The 17,844-nt window shown below is 36.5% G+C and overlaps 1 long non-coding RNA gene across 1 annotated transcript in view; it reads right to left on the bottom strand.

The window, feature by feature from the left end:
- The window catches only part of LOC143162369 (uncharacterized), a 32,449-nt gene that overhangs the window by 6,932 nt on the left and 7,673 nt on the right, over nt 1–17,844 (bottom strand). The window contains exon 2 of the long non-coding RNA XR_012995692.1: nt 15,956–16,013. This is a non-coding gene — a long non-coding RNA (uncharacterized LOC143162369). The remainder of the gene's footprint in view (nt 1–15,955; nt 16,014–17,844) is intronic.

Here is a 17,844-nt window from a genome sequence, read left to right as displayed (position 1 = left end):
TCTCTGATGTTGGAAATCGTTCTTTATTGTGCTCTAACTCAGACTTCTTCAACTCCTGTTTGTAACCTCTGTGCGAGTACAAGCTTAGTTAAAAGACGCAACAAAGAGAATGTAAGAGCATGTAAGTTTAGGGATAAGCTCATATACAAGATACGAAAGTAGCAATAATTAGAAGAAAAAGGGGAACTTCCAGTACTTTTGCCATTTGATCTTGCAGTCTCGCATAAAATTTGACCCTGAAAAAGTGAACATTAGAGCCAATTTCAAATAACCAAAAAGTAAAGTTCTCCCCTCCGATACAAGCTAACAGCTTCTGTTCTTCATTTACTCTGTGGATACTGACTTTGTAAGCATGTTTTCTGATATATTCCACTGAATATACTGAAAGCTGTTTTGTACATGGTACGCTAGTGCTACTGCTTGATCTGACTTGCTTACCTGTCCTCTCAGGCTATACTGGAAGATATTTTGTCTCCTATAGCTAACTACGGCAGTGATTTCTTGGTGTTAGTAACAGTGGGAGTACTGATGTAGAAAGGGCACTGTGGTTTTTCACAAAGCTTAGTATTCATGTTTAGGTCAATGAAGTGGCAAAATTCAGTATAATTCTGATTCTCCAGGACATTACTCTCATTATTGCTATGACTATCCGATCTGGTAGAAATACTATGTTAAAAGACCTCCAGTATAGGTATTATCTTAGCAATTCAGCTTAAGTGGTTGATCTTTTTGTTAAAAACATCAATTGCTGTTGCAATTAAGGGATAGCTCATAGATCACTGTGGCAATGGGAGCACTAATACTGTCTGGCTACTGCTTCTGAGCAGATATAGAGAACGGGATTAAAAATATAAGAAAATTTGCATGAGTGTTCATTGCAGTTATTACTGCATCTGAAATGAGGAATTTGAACAAAAGTTGAGTAAGACACAGCCCCTGAAATCATTTTAGTCTGTCCCAAATGGAAGACTTCCAATGGATAATAATTTACATAATGTTACAATTGTCAGGGGCCTGAACACATTAATAAGCCTTAATGGCCCTGACCAGCCTCACCTGAGACCCTCACCCACACACCCCAGCCCATGAGTCCAGGGGCTCTGATTAAGCTCAACCTGGGTGTTTCAGTCCTTGCCTGTGCCCCATTGGACCTGACTTCCTGGCCTGGTTTCTGTCTGACCCCATCACCACGGACCTGCTCAGTGATCACAGGACTCTGACCCTCAGTGGGTCTGGTTATGACCTGTGGATTGACTTTGCAGCATGACCGTCGACCTGCCTCAGCACCACGAAGTTGCCTGATGATGTTGAACCTGGTTGCCATTTCCATGCCTGCCCTGCTCCCAGCCAGCCCTCATTGCTCCCTGACAGCAATCTTCCTGTATATTCAGCCTGCACTCTGAACTGGATAGATCAGTCTTCATGGAGTATTTGCTGTAGACAGGCAGTGGCTTTTCCATCTATAACTATTTCTTCTCTTCATATGGTTTTATGGAAATACTTTGCTTAAAAAGCCTTAAAGTTATATTTTAGTTATAATTCACAAATAAAGGATGAGGTGTGTGGAGTGAACAAAGATGTTTGCTGGACAGTTACTCAATAAAAAATAGAGCACGTTTTCTTCTGCGTTTACAGAGTGATACAAAATTATACACATCACTTCTCCATACCTAGTAAGAATAGCAGCTGGAAATGTATGAGTATGCTGCTTAAAGTTTGGAGCAATGTAAAATCAGAGATAAATCTTCTCCTCACTTTATTGCATACTGTAAGCATAAGTTGGAAGGGCCTCGCAAAACAAAACTGCAGCAGCTTTCAAAATGCAGCAGTAGAAGACTTCCTAGCTCTTTTGTTTGTACTGACAGTTATACAGCTGGTGACTGAAAATAACGACCGCTGCCCAGCAAAGAAGGCACCGTTATACATGGATTTGGATGAACTGTTCTCTGCTACCAGGCAGTGGGACCCTGACAATGGCACTGCAAAAGCTTGGAAAGAATTTGCCTATCCACAAGACTGTAAGTGTATAATCAAAAGCAGTATTTGGCTCAAAGAATTTGCATACAGACCTAAGCACTGCTCTCCTATCCTCAAATAAATGCGAGAAAGTTCACAGGCAATACAGGCAGTCAGCCATTCCCACACCAACAGGGGTTCAAATCCCCCACAGTAGCGTTACTCCACTTTGAAAAAAGGTATCTTTAAGTAAGAGTTGCTTCCAGAGTCTTTAGTGGACTTCAGAGACAGTAGAGTTCAATGTTATTTCGATCTCTGACTGTACCTGGACTCTGTACCTGCTTTTTCTATAAAGTCAAATATTCTGGCACAGAATTACATACAGTGCTCATTTTGATTTCTTCCTTCGTAAGCCTACACCAGTCATCAGGGAGTTTTGCATACTCTGTTTGAGCCTCTGGAATTTTCAATTGTTACTCAGGTAGTAACGCAGAAATGAATATAGGAACCTCTATCAGGGAATCTACACATGGTTTGAGCTGTTCACAGCAATGCCCAGGTCTCCTTCCTAAGTTAAGAGGTGATTACAATCCCATGAAGAGTTCAGACATTTCTTCCCATTTTCCCTACAAATTGCATTATTTTGCATTTACTAACATTAAGCTTTCCAAGCCACTGAGTTACATGTGCTCCATTCACTAAACATTTCTTTCTTATTCCAACCTCCCTTCTCCAGTTCTTCTAAGGACATTTTATTCCTAACTCTGTATTCCCTGAATCTCTGCTCTAGCAAACAAAATCTTGATATCTCTGAGTACATTTTCTCTGTTTTATAACCCTGGTAATGATTCTCTCATTTTGGGGAGGGCAAGTCAGTTCAGTATGACTAAGACAGTTCCTCCTAATGCCTTAAAAGACTAATTCACTCTGAAGTAAGCTCTTGTGGAATGTAATAACTGGATACAAAGACATTTTGTACATCAGTCCAATATGTACAAATTCAGATTATATTACAAACCACACTTTTAGTTTTATTATGTTGTCAACATATTTATATGATAGTTATTTGTATTATACTTAGTGTTCCTTTGCCTATCTCTAAAGATTTAAATACCCCTAATCAAATTACTAGTAATATTTTTGAATATGTAGGACTGTAATAATAAAGAATACCTTGGGGTTTTGATCTAACATATTGAATTTTCAATTTAAAATATTTTTGTGGCTTTAGAGTCAGTCTGTATGTAAAATACATAAAATCCATCCCACCAGCTACATCCAACCATTTTTGTTTACTTTAAATCTATAATTTGAGGTCTGACCCATTTTGAGAGAAGACAGCTTGTGTAGCCTCTATGCAAAACACTAGGAAAAGCAGAAACTCCAATTTGTCCTCTTTATAGATTTGTTTATTCAGAAAGAAGCTTTGAAATAAAAGGCTTTGAAAGGCTAACAAGCTTGCTGAACAATGAGTTGTTATTCTTTGAAGGCATATTATCTTAAAAATTACAAGAAAACCTGAGTGTTTCTAATGAGTAGAACTCTTATTTTTGAGATAAAATAAACGGAAGAGTTTGAGAGGATATTTTTTGTTGTTTTTTTTTTTCTTCCTGGGGCTGCCTGTTGCTCTTATGTGGAAGTTTCCTGCTGATTTGACTTTTTATTCTGCTGTGAGACTGATGCCAAGATTTACATGATTGCTGTGGGTAGGAACTGAATTTAGCATAAGGACGATAACTGCTTTTCCCCTAGGGAGAGACAGAAAAGGGAAAGACAGAGTGGGGCACATAAACAATATTATCTGAAGCTATATTCTTGGTCAATTATTTTATTCAGCCTCTATTTTAGATTATGCTGCAACTAATAAGAGGCAAAAAAGCTACTGGCCTCAAGCCATGAACACAGATAAGCAAAGAAACCATTTGTTTTAATGCAAATGTCCAACTATAATGGAAGCAATATACTGTTTTTATATAGAGCTGACCATAGTGCATCTTGTAACATATGTGTAATTAAGAAAAACTGTCATTAGAATTTGCCAGGTGGAGATTTGCCTTATATGCAGGGTCCTTCAGCAGAGAGAAAAGGGTGGTTGTAGAACTGTGCATCACTACAGTTATTTTAGCAATTCATTGTCTGTTTAGTCTTTTGTGCATTCTTTGATTTTGGATTACATGCTCTGAATGTTAAAACAGGGGTTAAGATTTTTGCTAATAAGGCAGACTTGTGCAACATGAAATCATTCACAGCCAGCTGTCAGACTGTTATCTTTTGCTAACCTACAGTACCTACGGAAAATGCAATGTTTTGAGATACTGAAATGTGTTTGCATCACAACACAGGGAATTTCACAAGCAAAGCAAGACTCCACAGTAAGCAGACAATAAATACTGAGGGCAGAAGGCAGTTTGAGGGAGTTTAGCACTGAGAGCGTATAGGTTTTCAAATGTAATTATTAACAGATCATTTAACAAAATTTTAGTAATTTTCCTAATTAAATCATATACACTGAATAAATAAAATTAAATCCCATAATTAGTCAGTAATTAAACAAACCAGAAATAAATATTATCTACTTGGTCTAAAAGTTTAAATACAGTAATTGGAAGACAGTATCATATTACTAAGGTAAATATTCTGGAGTTCCTGAACTAGATGTATATAATAGAAAAATGGGTAAGAATTCCCATCATTCCCTTTTCCTTCAGTCAGTTGCATGGACAACAGTTTATCCTGACCTTAAAATCAAATCATCTAACTAGAATGACTGATTTTATGTTCTTGCATCTTGTTGATTGTAAAGTTATGATTACCTCATTAAATTTAGTTATTAAGGATAACTGATCCTTTAAGTTGTGCCTGTTGCAGTACTGGTTTTGCTGCTAGAAAACAGCATATTTGAGATACTCAGTTATCACCTGCAAGATTTGCAAAGGGCATTTCTTGAAAAAAAGTGTCATTTTAGGGCCACTGATAATAATTGCTTGGTATTTTTGCATATGCTAAAGATTAACTTTAGTATCAGCGTTTCTTGAATGGAAATTTTAGCAAAGCCTTGAATTTGGGGTATATAGACAAGCTTCCTGGAGTTTAGAAGTTTCTCTGAGCAATTGGTACTACCCAAAGTCTTAGTGAACCCTCCATTCTACTAAGACTCCCCTGAACACAGAATTATTTTGAAGAGAAACCTAATAACCTGATACATAGCTACAAAATTACCACAAGGGTTATGGCAGACTCATTAGCATTGATCTACCTTCCAGAACCATTTATTTTCTTTTCAAAACATGGTAAATTGAGACTTGGTTTGGGGTTTTACATTTTTCCCCCCTTTTAGAATGGTGTGATGACATGGAGGTTCTCTGTTTCAAAACCTCTTTTTTATTTTTTACTACCTCCTGCTATGGCACATTTGACTTTAATTTCTCTTTCATGGGGAGGAGAGCACTATGGGGAACAACAGGTGCCTTATTTCTCCCATCTGTTTCCCACGGTTGGCTAATGAGATTTCTAACGATGAAATTCAGGGCAAGAGGTCTTAGCAGGAAGTTCAGAGAGTGTGAAGTCCAGCTCCTGTGAACTATTCTGACCTCCTACAAAGCACAGGTTGTAGGCCTTTAATCAATAATTCCCATATCGGTTCAGAAATTGTGCGTTAGGTATACAGAAAAAAAAAGGCAATTAAATAATTTAGATGATAGAATATTCCTCCTACCCTAGATACATTGTTCCAAATTGCAATGAATCACATTTTTTGAAGTATCTAATTAATATTTTTAATTTATCATTTAATTTGTCAAACCTTCAACTTTTGATCATTGGATTTTATGCTTTTATCTGGTAACTAAAGGATCTTCTACTATCAGCCATTTTCCTTCTATATAGATATTTATAATTATGACCAAGACAACTCACTATCTTTTCTATGAAGCTAAATGGGGAGTCTGCATACCAAAAAGGTAGACTGTAAGGAATAAAATGTTCATTCTTCTGTCCAAAATGCAAGAACCCACCTCACAAAATTGACTACACAGAGGAGGATCACTTTACACCCTTACACAGGGCGATAACCAAACTAAAACTTTTAATAGCTCAAGCTTGGGCTTGTCACTGCTAGCTCAAACTGTCACCATATTCATCACGTTTCAGCAGAGTCCAGCAGCCTCAGTGCAGAGGCAGAGCAAGTTCATGTTTATTCCTGCAAAATACAATATAAAACCATCCTATATATGACAAAGGTGGCTTTAGGACTTCTTTCAGATATATGTGCTCACATAAATTTTCACAATTTCATATGAAAAATAAAGTCTTTTTTAGTTTCGTAAAGATTTGGAATAAAATTGACTTTTGTAACAGGATAACAGGTCACTTTCTTTCCAGTAGTTCTTTTGGACATTTCATTCATTTGTATGGTTCAGTGCAGGACTGGGACAAAACTACCAGCAGCTGACAGCACTTCTTTGCCTCAATTCTTTTCTATGCTTGCAGCACAAGTCAAGGAGGTGACATTATTAAGATGAAAGACAATTCATCAGATTCATCAGAAAGACAAAACATCAGATCCTATTTCCACCCAACACAGAAACCTGTACAATGAGATTTTTTAAAAGCAACCAGCCGGCCATGATTACAGTTAGCAATATAACCAGGAGAGCCTTTCTGAAAGGAAAGGAAAAAGTGCCAATGAAAAGGAAACAGTATATGTAACTATATATACACCATATCAGTGGAAACTAGCTAGAAACATAGTGCTTTCCTATAAAATACAAAAAAACTGTCAAAACTCTTAAATATATGTGCAAACTGGATTTCAAGCAGAAAAACAGAAGTCTTGCTGGCAGCGTCCCAGCTTTCCAGACTGCTGCTGCTTTAGTAACTGAGTCCTATTGAGCTATTTTTGCAAAATGACGAGCACGCTGCTCCTGTACTTAATAATAAAATATAAGTAAGTATATACTGCAAGGATATTTTCAAGAATGTTACTGTGTGTTGTTTCATACCCGGTAAAAAAATACCTGGAAGGTAAACTTGAGTTTATAACAGTATATAACGCCTTCTTCCACTACCACTGTCATCTATATCAATCATCTATACAATTGGAAATTTAGAGATGTCAAATGATGGTATATCAATTAATTATGTAAATGTCACTGGTTAACCAGATCATCCCACATTAGTTTTAGAGCACTCAGTTTTGCTTTGTATGACCAACATATCTTATCTCTGGCAAGAGACTGTTTGTTTTGACATCGTTTCATTTGACAACTCATCAAATGGCTCTTGATCGCTAGACTGTCTCATTTTCCTCTTTCTCTGCCTGGCTGTAGCAGTGGTCTACCAGCAGGTCTAGCTTCGTCCACTGCCAGGTTCAACTGAGTATTCAGACATGGATTGAGGAGCTAGTCCAGTTTCTGGTAGACATACAAAATGGGTAGCAGAGATAAGCCACTGCAGTCTGTGGTTCCATATATATTTCCTGACATATTTGATTTGGGTATACTTTCTTCTGTATTTGGAACACACAGATTTCTGCACCACCAAATACTCATGTGTCAGAGATGCTTGGAGTATGTTATTAATTTTTCATGCTCCTCAACTCAAAGCTACAAGCATGGATATTCTCACAAAACAAGCTTATCTGCTCATTGTGACTTAACGGATTTTTATCAAAAAGTTTTGCAATGAAAAAGACTCACAGCTGAGGTACCCATGCAATATGTAACTCTATCTGTATATAGGCCAGTGGTCTCTGGATAATTCAGAATGACATGGAAGGACAATGAAGTGAAGAAAAGTAAACAGGTAGGCAACTTTTACAGTTGTTCTCCATTCCAGAGACTGCTACCCCCTGAGATAAATACTGCTTTGGAGTGCCATGATTGCTTTACAATTCCAAAGCAAACTTATGATCAATAGCTGTACGAAAGTCTTACAGCGTAAGCTAAATATACTATAGGACATTAGAGGAAACATACAGAGAGCAAGGCAGGTGCTACTTTTTAGACTGAGATTTCCAAGTATTAAGATTCTTCTTCAAGTGGAGTTTTAATGAAACTCCAATTACAAAAACTCTACCAACATATTACAATAAACTCATCCTGTAGTATAAAATTCAGGCACCAAAAAAGACAGAAACAGACATTTTCTAGAACATGCCCTAGGGTGATAATTTCTGATACTGACTAACCTATCAAATTCTAGGGTATCTATAAAACTATAACTTGATGCAATTCAATAAAATTTAGCCTTTATTTGGAAGTCAGATGGACTCTAGAATCATAGAATCATTTAGGTTGGAAAGGACCTTTAAGATCATGGAGTCCAACCATTACCCTAGCACTGCCAAGTCCACCACTAACCCATGTCCCTAAGCACCACATCTACACGTCTTTTAAATACTTCCAGGGATGGTGACTCCACCACTTCCCTGGGCAGCCTGTTCCAATGCTTGACAACCCTTTCGGTGAAGAAATTTTTCCTCACGTCCAATCTAAACCTCCCCTGGCGCAACTTGAGGCCATTTCCTCTCGTCCTATCGCTTGTTACTTGGGAGAAGAGACCGACACCCACCTCGCTACAACCTCCTTTCAGGGAGTTGTAGAGAGCGATGAGGTCTCCCCTCAGCCTCCTTTTCTCCAGGCTAAACCACCTCAGTTCCCTCAGCCACTCCTCATAAGACTTGTCCTCCAGACCCTTCATCAGCTTCATTGCCCTTCTCTGGACACACTCCAGCACCTCAATGTCTTTCTTGTAGTGAGGGGCCCAAAACTGAACACAGTATTCGAGGTGTGGCCTCACCAGGGCCGAGTACAGGGGCACGATCACTTCCCTACTCCTGCTGGCCACACTATTTCTGATACAGGCCAGGATGCCATTGGCCTTCTTGGCCGCCTGGGCACACTGCCGGCTCATGTTCAGCCGGCTGTCGACCAACACCCCCAGGTCCTTCTCTGCTGGGCAGCTTTCCAGCCACTCTTCCCCAAGCCTGTAGCATTGCATGGGGTTGTTGTGACCCAAGTGCAGGACTACTTTACTTCCTCTGCATTTGAGGCTATCTCAAATCTCTAATACAGAAGGAATTAAAGTTTGACCTTAGTTATATACTCCAAATATTAACTTAAAGAAATTGAGTTACTTCAGAGTTTATGGATGTAAGCTTCTTAAACACGACTGTACTTCACAAGTAATCAAACTGTCAAAACAAAATATGAAGAAAGAAAAAGAACAAACGTTAAGTGAAGTCATATAGTCCAATAGTTCCTTGACCGTAGGGAAATATTACACTTTTTTTTCCTTTTACACATCTTACTATGTATCCAGTTTTTGTTATTTTTTTTTTAAAAATGTATAACTAGCTTCCACAGCCCTTTATAGCAAAATATTTCCCTTGGCTCATGTAAGTTTTTTTGGTAGTAGAAATTTTCCACTTTTTGTTGATCTAGGGATGCTGCAGTAATACAGTTATTTGAAAAGGAAAATTGGATGGCTTTGCATTGCATATACAATATTTGCATACCTGAGGTTTTTTAACTGATTAATTCCTGTGAAGAGTACCTAAAGGAAGGAACTCTGCCTATCTACTTTGAGTTTAGACACCTTTTAGAATGAAAGAATTAACACAGAGCAGTGCAGGTACATACACACACAAACACACATGCATATGGCCAGCTGGTGCTAGCTACTTTGTAGGAGACAGACATACATTCTGAAGCCCAAATTTTTCAAAACGGCTTCTCATGCTGTGTAAGTAAAAATCTTGTAACAGGCTACACACCATCCAGGTGTACATAAAATGGCAGGTTTTGCCCCAGGCAGTAGGTAATTTAAGATATCTAAAAACTAGCATTTGAGCCTACAGTTTGTCATGATCCAAAACTTCTGGATTAACTTTAACACCTTAAAAAAGTTATCTATAAACATAGAACATGCTAAATCTATTATTTTTGCCAAATGTCAAATTGTCTTTTACTTTGGACTATTAAATTACACATCTAATAATGGCCTAATAAATCACCTCCAACTGCATAAGCAACTGAAGAAATGCACAGGTAGCTGGCTTTCACAATTAGAGAGTTCTATTCCTCTTCTTGGAAGCACAGTTTTTTCTTTAATGTGTATCCTCCTGACCAATAGATACTACATAAATAGCTTAGAAATGGCATAATTCTGCAGACTGAAGGTTTTTCTGAAAAGAAGTGCCTTTACTGAGTGTGTATGTGTGTGTGTATGCAGATACATACATACATACATGCACTACAGTATATATTCTGTAGAATCCACACTTTGCTACAGTTGTTCTTCCACCAACTTATGTGGAGACAGGAGTTCAAGCAGTGTTCTAGCCAACTGTCTTCTTAGACTTTCAGGTGAAATTACTAAAGAAGCGTCATAGTTCAGAATGCCATGCTCCACTACTGTCTTTACAACGATACAACCTTAAGAAACTAACTTGGAGATGCCACTGTTCACTCTCTTACCCCTGTCCACAGTTCTTGCTGACATTATAAGTAATTTTATACAATTGCAGCACTGTGTAAGCAATGGACTATCAGAAGCTTGAATGTTTACATTCAAAGTTACACTGCAGCCACAGAATATAACTATTAGAGCTGTTACAAAGTGCTAGTTAACAAAAAAATTGAGGACGTTCTCCCTGAAGGCAGGTTTGGGGTTTTTTTCTTTTTTTTCCTCAATTGTATTGAGAAGGACATCTTGAGATTGTTGGTCCAAAGACAACATAATTATTTAAGATTTTTTTTTTTGCTTACTGCCAAAGTTATGAGATAAATGATATAAGTTGGATTTCAGCATACATTTTACTCTGAAACAGGTTTTTTGATACATTGAAGTGCAGATGCATATTTCCTCTGAAATAAAGGCATAGAGGGTTTCTATGAATACTGTCCGTATTTCAAAGACTTATAACTCCAGTATGTCTATTGTTCATGTAATAAGATTTTTTCCCAACTAGTCACCTCAAGCTTGACTTAGAAACTGAACGTTAAACACATTTTTTTCATATGAATTAACTAGCAGGGCAGCTTTACGTGCCATCATTTTGTTTGCGCTGATGGAACTGACTGTTCTTCTAAATGGAAGGCAGTAATTCATTTCTGATGCCTTAAAAGTATAATAAAATCCAACTAATGCTCATTGAAAGATGTATCTACACTGGAAAATTACTGCATAATGAGATATGGTAAAAGTCAAATACCCAAGTGCTACTCTGCACAACTGCCCTTCAGGTGTTTTTAGTGTATATTTAAGCATGGGTTAGCTTCTGCCAGTTTGAGAGGACTCATCCTTGTATTCTATTTGTAGTAAAAGTAAAAAAGCCAGCCAGAACATATAAACATTTGCCATGATTTAAGTGTTGCTTACCGACAGACATCATCAGCTGCCTAAGCAGTTGTCTAAGCTGTTGGGATCCAGTTTTGCCAGCTGTCCGGAGCTCTTCCCTTAAAACTACCTTTTTCCATGATGCTTACCAAAACTCAACAGTGCTTCAGTCACTGATACACTGAAATCACTATCTATCATACTAGCCAATATTGTCGTGGGTTTTTTAATACTAAACTGTCTACCTCTGTCCAACCTATTTTATACTTGGACTATAGGACCCGTCGGTGAAGAACCATCTTTTCTCTTTTTATTTGTATAGCCCATTGTACAGCAAATTCCTTGTTCCTGACTAGGGCCCCTATTTATGTCAGTAATAGAAACAAAATAATAAGAAGAAAGCTTTTCACTGAGTACAGTAGGTAAGGTCCGAAGTATTGACTGCTACTGAGTTCTGTGACTGAAGGTCTAAGGGGATCAGGCCTACATTTCTACAGTAAAAGTATCTGTATATCACCCCAAAGACGAAACTATGAATACTTCTGCTTTGCTTGAAATAAACACACTTTCTAGATGAGATTTTTCATTAACATTCCACAAGTCAACGTTGTTTATTACAGTGTTATCACACACATGCAGCCATTTGTTATAGAATAAACAAAATGAAAAATCATTTATGTTTCACTGGGTCAAAAAGCACTGGCAAAGATGTGCTGCAATTCATTACTATGTTACTGGAAATCTAGCTTTCATAAACATGAAGCTTCCTTTCTGGATATATAATCAAATCAAATTGAATTTGATGTCAGAGAGCTTATCTAATTAGTTTTCATTGACTTGAATATATGTTTATGTTTCTTAGCTGTTGTAAGTTTTACAACAGTGTTTTTCATTAAAGGTTGGCAAAAATATTTAACCATATCTTAACTTGACTCTTCTGCACAGTTCTGGTTGCTGGGAAATTCTGCTAAAACATCTTGATTCTTCAGAACAGTTTTGTGTATGATAAGCCTTAATCCACTATCTTTATGCAGCCGGACACAGGATTGAAAAAAAATCAAGTTACGAAGGCTTGCAGAATTAACAGAATAGTCCTAATTGTGTGCATTCATGTTCTCTATGGGTTCACTCAATGAAACATTGGTGAAAGTTGATGAAACTGATGTATTCTATCTTACAGTAAGGACAAGATAAGTACATGGACAGAAGAACTTCCATGACTTCCTACCTCTTCTTTCTGATTCATAACTTCCTCCTCCATCACGGTAATGTAAGTGTCAGCAGGGTTACGTGGTGAACTGTATTAGAATACCGATCCAGTTCTTCACATGATCACACAACCAACCAGCCCAATTAAGAGAGGAATGTGAGTGAGAATGGGCATCCACAGTGAGACCTACTTTAACCAGGAGAGTCAATGTCCTGGTTTTGGCAGGGATAGAGTTAATTTCCTTCCTAGTAGCTGGTACAATGCTGTGTTTTGGATTTAGGATGAGAACAAAGTTGATAACCCACTGATGTTTTAGTTGTTGCTAGGTAATGCTTACACTAGTCAAGGACTTTTCAGCTTCCCATGCTCTACCGACTGAGAAGGCTGGAGGTGCACAAGAAGCTGGGAGGGGGCACAGCCAAACTGGCCACAGGGACATTCCATACCATGTGATGTCATGCTCAGTACATAAACTGGGGAAAGCTGGCCGGGGGGGCCGCTGCTCGGGGACTGGCTGGGCATCGGTCGGCGGGTGGTGAGCAATTGTACTATGCATCACTTGCTTTGTGTATTATTATTATTATCATCATTTTATTTCAATTATTAAACTGTTTTTATCTCAACCCACGAGTTTTTCTCACCGGTGCTCTTCCAATTCTCTCCCCCATCCCACCGGGGAGGGGGGAAGTGAGTGAGTGGCTGCATGGTGCTCAGTTGTCGACTGAGGTTAAACCACGACAATCAATGAAAGAAATGTTTATGCAAACTATATCCTAAGTTAAAATGACGTATCTTAAAGTAACTTGGGGAATTCTGCGAATGGAATCTGCACTCATTCAATTAAAACTGAGTTAAGTTTTAATTAGAAGTTTATTCAGTTAAAAATACTTTTTAGTGCAAACAAGGCTTACAAATAAAAGATAATGAAAGGATGACTTGGACAAAATCACACTTTTTACATTGACAAAGTCAATCAGGGAATAGTGTTTAAGAAAAAACCGCAACACTGTGTTTCTAAAATAAAAAAAATTTATATCACAGCTTTCCTGATCTTATGAGAAGTATAACACACTATAGTGAGCCTGCCATCTGAATGTGTGGCAGGAGAAATACAAAACACAAAATTAAAAAAAAAAATCCAGTAAAATTGTAAAGTCTTTTGTAGTATTGATTCTACAGATCACATTACCTCTCGAGTCCAGAGTCAGAATCTCATAACATGATCCTTTTCCAAACAAAACAGGTATCCAAGTAAAAGATAGTTGTGCTGTTTGACCACAGTGTTCAAGGGGACTGTTGAATTTGCATGTGTCCATTTATGTGTGTCTATTTGAGATGTGTTAGGACTTTTTTGTGGAACGGTTGAATATCCATAATTGACTGTTGAAGTCATCATAGTTCTTGGTGTTCATTTTAGCTACAAAATTAAACCCCAAAGTAATACCCCTTGGTCATGAAAAATCAGTGTCACTTTGAAAGAAATAGTCATTTCATGATTTTATCCTCACTTACTTATCTCCTATCTCTTTGACAACTGTTCAAATATATATGTTTTAAATTACTACGCTCAAGGCTTCAAGTACAAAAGCTTTTTTGTGGCAGGCATTATACATATTAACATCATCTCTGACTCACAGTTAATAATCTTGTTAAGAGTATCCAATTTGTCATTGTCTTGTTCAGCAGTTCTTTCTATTTTCTATACCATATTAACAAAGGCATATAAAAATCTTTTCTCTCTTCAACTCATTATCCACGGATAATTTCTTTGCTCTGGAATTGTCTAGTGTGGTGTTCCGGAAGTTGTTTGAGACGTATGCAATACATGTGGGATGTTCCTGCATCAATATATTCTAGCACCATCATTTTGGCAGGTCCTTTAGTACAAAATCAGTTCTGATTTATAGCTAACACCTTTACTCTGTGGCCTCAGAAATCCACACTTCCCCAGTCTCCTGACACCTAGTTTCACAGATCTGGCTGTCTTTTTGTTATTTGCTTTGGATAGTCTCTTTCCATTTCAAGCTCAATAGGGAATAACGTATTTCTCCTTAAATGTTTATCCTTTCTCTTTTACTGTTGTTACTGTTACTATTGTAAGCTTGCACATTTGGTAGCATTTTAGAACCTTCTATTTGCCTTTCAAGCCATTTCAGAATATTACAATATTTTTGTTCTTATTTTAGAACATTTAGAAAATCAGAACTTCTTTCTTGCATTCAAATGCAAAGCAACAGCAAAGAGAACCTAGCTGTACTTGTAAAAACTCAGAACACCAAGGTCTGATTAGTATTCTGAAAGAAGTCCTTTAAAAAGGGAAATCTGGGAAACATGTACTTTTGTGCACTACATTACGGTGCAGAGATCTTTGGTGTACCGATGACAGAATCTAGAGATTCCCTTTTAGCTCTCTAGGGAGTCCTACAAATTTCAGATGCAGTAGTCCATGGTTCAATTTCTTGCTGGAATGGATTCTTCACAAGTAGGGATAATCCTTTATTTGATGTTTACTCACTTGGATACATTTCTGTATTCCATACTGGCCATATCAGGCTTTGCAATGCTTATTTATCCTTGCCAGAATGCACTCCTGCCTTAGCTGATTTTATTACACTTATATGGTTGAAATGGCACTTAAATTCTATGACCTTCTTTTCATTAGTTTAAAATAACTTTTCAAAAAAATTACCTCTAGGCCAATACTTGTCATGCTTGTTCTCAGACTAACAATCACATTTTTACCATTTTTAGTTTAAAGAGAATGCATTCAATAGTTTTTGAGGATCAGGCTTTCAAATATATACAGATACAGTTGTTTTTATTAAATATTTACCAATTACAATAGTTCCTTATTTCCATTCAAATTTGTTATTTTTTCCCCTCCTAATTATAAATAAGTAATATATAATAACTCCTTAAACACCACTTTCAAAAATTTTTTGTTTTGAAATTCCTCCTGAAGTTTGTCTCCTGTCTGGTTCTGTTAAAGTTATAGGTATTTAGAGCATCTTTTGACTTGACTCACTATCTCAATTTATTAAATAAAACTAATAACAACATCAATATCTTTGTTATATGAATTATGCATAAGTTAATATACGTACTATATGCATGTATTGATATATTACCTACATTACATAATTGTAATGTATATAATCATAAATATATTGTATTGTAATATCTCAATTAAAATGTATCTTAATCATATAAAATAGTTGTTAACGTTGTAATTTTAAATCTATACAAACTATATAATTAGCTAAGATTTCAAAAGACTATGCCGTTCTCTAGGTAAATACAGCACAGTGTAGCATAATATTTATCATGACATTATATGATCTCATGGTCAATATAACATTTAACAATAATGCAGTTTAAGGAAACAGATTATTGAGCCTGAAAGACAGAAGATGAGGATGGGAGAAATGGAAAAATTAGCTTTATGCAAACCTTATGCTGTACCACCTGCCAGCTTGTGTCATGTACTCTTCAGCCATCACTGAATCTCCTGTGAACAATGGAAGATTCAAAATAAATCCAAATCAGAATAAGCCACAGTTTTTACAGTAAAAATTGTTTAGTTTTCCTTAATGATTATATTTTGGGTTATCCACTATTACTGAACTGACAAATTTAGTATTGGTTAAGAAACTTCTAAAAGCATTTCCAACATTTTCTTAGCAGACACTGAATCAGAATTTCAATTGCTACAGTACCATATAAAAAGTCTATTTAAAATGTATTTCAGTCCAATGCCTGCCATAGCAATTTCTCATCTCTCAGCTTCCTAGTATACCACTATTCTTCACAGTGCAGAAACAATTCAAATACACAGAGTCATATCAGCATTCTGTTGAGTCCTACATGTTTCAGCAAATAAAACAAGGTGATTTGACAATCCCAGACATAGCTTAATCTTTTTGAATAAATAAAAAGCCAGTGAATTAAAGCATTTCCTTTCATTTTACACAAAATTGTGGAAATTTTTTTCATAAAATGAACTCCAATATCTAATTGATTAGTTTCCAACAGTAATTTAGAGACAGATTTTCAAAGGCATGAAAGCCTATTAAGAACGCATCTAATTGATTTTCAGAAAGAGTTGAGGACTTGATCCTGCATTCACTGCAGTCGGCAGTGAAATTTCTATCGATTTAAATAAGAACAGGTTCATACCTGCAGAGAGTAGCTGCTATTTATGACTTTCACATTATCCCTTCCATAGCTAGAGATCTTTTACCAATTTTTTTGCACAATCTACACACTTGATGTGAAGTGAAAATGCTAAGAGCATATATTCATGTCAAAACAAAAAAGGAAAAAAATACTGATTTTGTACATACACTTGGCATAATTTACCTTATATTATAAAAAAAAACCAAGCCACATTTGCAAAGAAAGGTAATGAAAGTTTTAACATTGAAGATGAGTGAACACACTGCAACTGCCACTCCATTTTATGGTGCCTCTCTTCACTGAAGTCAATGGGATTATTTACGAGTAAAACAACCAAAATGTTGAATACATAGTTTAGTTTCTAGGTATTTAGAAGTCAATAAGTTTACTCAAACAAGTTGGAGTAATTATACATAGAACTATTGCTTTACTGCTGCAAAAGTGAGGAAAATGTTATCAAATATTCAGTTCTATCAAACGATCAAATACATTATCAATAAATGAAACACTGTGATCTTATTCTGTTTTATTTAGTAAAGAAATGCAACTGAATATTTAAAATGTATTACTGTCTAGGAAATAACTGGCTTTTAAGAGAACTGTCACACTGATATATGCAAAGATCAAAAAGTGGCGGTAGTGTTAGCATTCCAAATTAATCCAGATGAAACAATAAGATAATCAGGTGTAAAAAATTCACAGTCTTATGTTCAACACAGTAAAGGATCAATTTCATCTAAAGGCAAGTGGAGTGTACACCGTATCATCTGATCCAAAGTAATGACCTTCTTGATTCAAATGCAAAATGCCTATTCCTACTGCAGACGGAACTTACCAAGACAAAATGTTCAATAGAAAGATTATGTTTCCAGTGGGGCAGAAAGGTATTTGTCAGTGCCTCATTACAGCTTTGATGCAAACATCATGGATTTCAATTAGCTTTGAGATAGAACAGCAATAATCCAGTGTTGAGACTCCAGACAGATCTTTGTTTCTTACACCATTATATGTGGATTTTTGTTTCATTTGCAGTAAGATATTGTAAGATTTCCAAAAGAAAAGAAATAGAAGGAAATAACATTCCAGTCATTTTAATGTCAGAGATATCATTTAGTGATGTCTGTCTGATAACTTTGCACTAGGAGGCAAGGGTGACATCATTT

This window comes from Aptenodytes patagonicus, chromosome 6, assembly GCF_965638725.1.
Source record: "Aptenodytes patagonicus chromosome 6, bAptPat1.pri.cur, whole genome shotgun sequence".
Lineage (NCBI taxonomy): Eukaryota > Metazoa > Chordata > Aves > Sphenisciformes > Spheniscidae > Aptenodytes > Aptenodytes patagonicus.
Note: the sequence above shows the minus strand (reverse complement) of the source record. Positions and strands in the feature narration are given on the sequence as shown.